The following is a 5,053-nucleotide window of genomic DNA, read 5'->3' on the forward strand; positions in this document are numbered from 1 at the left end:
CTTTGGGAGGCTGAGACGGGCTGATCACGCGTCAGGAGATCGAGACCATCCTGGCTATTAACACGGTGTCCTCACTTCTACTAAAAAATACAAAAACTAGCCGGGCGAGGTGGCTGGCGCCAGTCCCAGCTACTCGAGGCTGAGGCCGAGAATGGCGAACTGGAGGGCGGAGCTTGCAGTGAGCTGAGATCCCGCCACTGCACTCCAGCCTGGCGACAGGAGCTTGAGACCTCGCCTCAAAAAAAAAAAAAAAAAAATCACACTGAGCTCCCACTATACCCACCAGAATAACTAAAGCTGAAAAGAATTACAATGCTAACTGTTATCGATACTGTAGAGAAACTGAAATTCTCACTTTGCTGGTAGAATATAAATTAGACAATCAATTTGAAAAATTGGCAGTGTCCATTAAAGCTAAACACTTTATATGTGTATGTGTATGGCCTATGACCCAGTAATTCACTCCTAAGTATTATCCCACAGAATTTTGTATATATGTACAGAAGATAAGTGTAAGAACGTTCATAGAAGCATCATTAGTAATAGCCCCAAACTGTAAACACCTGATGTTCATCAATAGTAGAATGCACATAGTAGAAAAAAATTATGGCAGGTTCATAAAATGCAATTTTACGTAGCAACGGAATTAGTGAATTACAGCTACATGCAAAAACATGAATGAATTTTATGATGTAATGTGGAGAAAAAGACAGAACAGAGTATATACTGTATGATTTTATTTACATAAAAATAAAAATGAGAAAAATCAATCATTTTAGTAGAAGTTAGGATAGTAGTAGTGACCTTTGGGGAACTTGGAAAAATAACGTCTAAGAGAGCACTTAAGGACAGTTTCTGGGGTGCTGGTAATGTTATGTTTTCTCTTCTTTCCTTTTTTTTTTTTTGAGACAAGAGTCTCGCTCTGTCACCCAGGCTGAAGTACAGAGGCACGATCTTGGGTCACTGCAACCTCTGCCTCCCAGGTTCAAGTGATTCTCCTGTCTCAGCCTTTAGGGCCTCACCTCTTAATACCATCTCATTGGCCATTAATTTATTTTTTTTGAGATGGAGTCTCGCTCTGTTGATCAGGCTAGATAGAGTACAGTGGCATGATCTTGGCTCACTGCAACCTCTGCCTCCTGGGTTCAAGCGATTCTCCTGCCTCAGCCTCCAGAGTACCTGCGATTACAGGCATGTGCCATGACGCCTGGCTAATTTTTTTTGTATTTTTAGTAGAAACGGGATTTTGCCATGTTAACCTGGCTGGTCTTGAATTCCTGACCTCAATTTATCTGCCTGCCTCGGCCTCCCAAAGTGCTGGGATTACAGGCGTGAGCCACCACACCTGGCCCAGCCATTACATTTTAACACACGAATTCTGAGACATTTAGACCTTAGCGGTGAGAGTAAAATAAAACAAGTTGAAACAGAAAAGCTTAATTACTCACAGGCTTTTGTTAAAAGACCTGTTGAATGACACCTTTTGGTTATTAGGAAATTGAACCCAGGAGGCAGGAGTGAAATTCAAGACTCAATGCTGAGTAAAGAAACTGGCGTGACTGGGTGTGGTGGCTCACACCTGTAATCCCAGCACTTTTGGGAAGCTGAGGTGGTAAGATCCCTTAGAGCCTAGGAGTTCAAGACCAGCCTGGGCAACATAGGAAGACCCCTGTCTCTATTAAAAAAGAAAGAAAGGTGCAAACATGTTTATAAATCTACTTGAAAAAAAAAATGAGGAGGCTTAGAACGCCCACTGGAACTAAAATATTACGAACTAATAACATGAAAGATGGGAGAATTGGAGAGAAATAATCTAAGTTTCTCATATTTTTAAGAAGGACAAATAAAATGAGTTTTAAACTTTGTAAAGTCAAGAATTTAATTTCTCCTTCCTTTCCCTCTTTTCTTTCTTTTCTTTCTCCTTCCTTCCTTCCTTCCTTCCTTCCTTCCTTCTTTCCTTCCTTTCCTTCCTTCCCTCCCTCCTTCTTTCTTTCTTTCTCTCTCTCTTTTCTCTCTCTCTCTCTCTTTCTTTTTCTTTATTTCTTTCTGATACAGGGTCTTGCTCTGCCACCCAGGCTAGAGTGCAGTGATGTGATCATGGCTTACTGCTGCCTTGACCTTCAGAGCTCAAGGGATCTCCCTGCCTCAGTCTCCTGAGTAGCTACAGGTGTGTGCCATCACATCTGGCTAATTGTTTTTTCAATTTTGGTAGAGATAGGGTCTTGCTATGTTGCCCAGGCTGGTCTCAAACTCCTGGCCTCAAGTGATCCTCCTGCCTCAGCTTCCCAACATGCTGAGATTATAGATGTGGGTTCCCAAGTCTGAATTTAAACTAAACAGGTAGAAATAGAACATATCATTTCCATACCAGTAAGGGAGGTAGAAGAGAATAAAGAAATCTTGGCTGATCCTATAGAAAGCTTAAAAGGATGTGAAAAGAAACAAAAGAAGGCCAGGCATGGTAACATGGGTGCATAGTCCCGACTACTTGGGAGCCTGAGGTGGGAGGATCCCTTGACCTAGAAGCTTGAAGTTGCAGTGAGTTATGGTCACACCACTATACTCCAACCTGGCCAACAGAGTGAGACCTTGTCTCTAAAATAAATAAATAAATAGATAAGCAAAAGAAAACCATGGCAAATAGAAAGTGCAAATAAAGAGATAGAAATGTAAAAAATATTCAGCAATCTCCATAAATGTGAACAGTGTAAATATGTTTATAAAAGACAGAGACTTTCGGCTGGTCATGGTAGCTCACACCTGTAATCCCAGCACTTTGGGAGGCCAAGGTGGGCAGATCGCGAGGTCAGGAGTTTGAGACCAGCCTGGCCAACATGGTGAAACCCCATCTCTACCAAAAATACAAAAATTAGCTGGGTGTGGTGGTTCATACCTGTAATCCCAGCTACTGGGGAGGCTGAGGCAGGAGAATCACTTGAACCTGGGAGGCGGAGGTTGCAGTGAGCCAAGTTTGTGCCACTGCACTCCAGCCTGGGCAACAGAGCAAGACTCTGTATCAAAGATAAAAAAAAAGAGACTTTCAAAGTATGTTACAAAACCAAAACTCAGCTATGTGTGGATAAACGTAAACTATGCAACAGAAAAAATTAAAAGTAAAAGGCATGAAAAAAGTTGTATCAGGTAAATACCAACCAAAGTAAAGCTGGTGTAGTAATATACAATAGTTCAAAATAAATCTGAAGGCAAAAAGCAAGATTGGAGTATAAAGAGAATCATTATTTAATGATAAAAGGAGTAATTTACTAGAAAAATATAACAGGTATGAGCATAACACTTAAGAAAACTTCAAAATACATATAGCACAAATTGATGGAATTATCAAGAGAAATGAACACATCCACAATCACACTGGGCAGCCTTAACACCTCTCTTAGAAACAAATAGCTTATAAAAACTTATAAGAACATAGATTTCAGTGATGCTACTTGGGAGGCTGAGGTGGAAGGATTGCTTGAGCCCAGGAGGTCAAGGCTGCAATGAGCTGTGATCATATCACTGCACTCTAACGCTTCTCCCCATGCCAAAAAAAAAAAAAAAAAAATCAGAAAAGATTGGGTGTAGTGGCTCACACCTGTAATCCTAACACTTTGGGAGGCTGAAGTGGGAGGATTGCTTGAGTCCAGGAGTTCAAGACCAGCCTGGCCAACATAGCAAGTGCTTGTCTCTGCTAAAAACAAAACAAATCATCATCAACAACAACAACAAAAAGAATACCTAGGGCCGGACGTGGTGGCTCACGCCTGTATTCCCAGCACTTTGGGAGGCCGAGGTGGGCAGATCACCTGAGGTCAGGAGTTCAAGACTAGCCTGGCCAAAATAGCCAAATCTCATCTCTACTAAAAATACAAAAATTAGCCTGGCATGGTGGCGCATGCCTGTAATCCTAGCTACTCAGAGGCTTAGGCAGGTGAATCACTTTAACCTGGGAGGCGGAGGTTGCAGTGAGCCAAGATCACACGACTGCACTCTACCCTGGGCGACAGAGCAAGACTCCATCTCAGAAAAAAAAATAATAATAAAATAAAATAAACAACAAATAAAAGAAGACCTAGAACTGGGTGTGGTGGTATGAACCTGTAATTCCAGCCATTTGGGAGGCTGAGGCAGGAAGATTAATTGACCCCAGGAATTCAAGTCCAGCCTGGGCAACATAGCAAGGCTCTATCTCTTAAAACACAAAGTTCAGGTGCAGTGGCTCACGCCTGTAATCCCAGCACTTTGGGAGGCTGAGGTGGGAGGATCGCCTGGGTCCAGGTGGTCAAGGCTGCAGTGAGCTGAGATCATGCCACCACACTCTAGCCTGGGTGATAGAGTGAGACCCTATGTCAAACAACAACAAAACAAAAACACCTGGAACTTACGCATTAGACCACACATTGGACCACTAAAGAAGAGTCAATACATGTTAAAGAGGACATATTATAAACTAACAAAGACTTCCCTTTGGCCAAAACTTCAGTCAGCCTCCTCTGATTCCTCCACCTCCATAGGCCTGACCTCGGGTTCTCTCTCTATCTTTGTAGAATCCAGTTTGAGCAAATGACCTGCTAAGTCAGTTTAACAAAATCTAGGCCAGGCACTGTGGCTTGTGCCTGTAATCCTAGCACTTTGGGAGGCCAAGATGGGTAGATCAGCCTGGGCAACATGGCAAAAACCCATTTCTACAAAAAATACAAAAAAATTAGGACGCATGCCTGTGGTCTCAGCTACTCAGAGGCTGAGGCAGGAGGATCGCCTGAGCCCAGGTGGTCGAGGCTGCAGTGAGCCGAGAATGTGCCACTGCACTCCAGCCTGGGTGATAGAGTGAGACCTTGTCTCAAAAAGAGAAAGAAAGAAAGAAGGAAAGAAGGAAAGAAAGAAAGACAGGCCAGCCTCAACCTTGGTATCTGACCCCCCCTTGATATCTTATCACCCTGGCCTGCCTTCAGCAATAATGCTATCAGTCAGTTTAGCCAGAACAGAAGCGCTTTTATCCTCGATGTTTCTTTGTATTAGTTTTCCATCCACTGACACCCAACCCCCCACTCCTTGG

This window comes from Papio anubis, chromosome 7 (assembly GCF_008728515.1).
Source record: "Papio anubis isolate 15944 chromosome 7, Panubis1.0, whole genome shotgun sequence".
Taxonomy (NCBI): domain Eukaryota; kingdom Metazoa; phylum Chordata; class Mammalia; order Primates; family Cercopithecidae; genus Papio; species Papio anubis.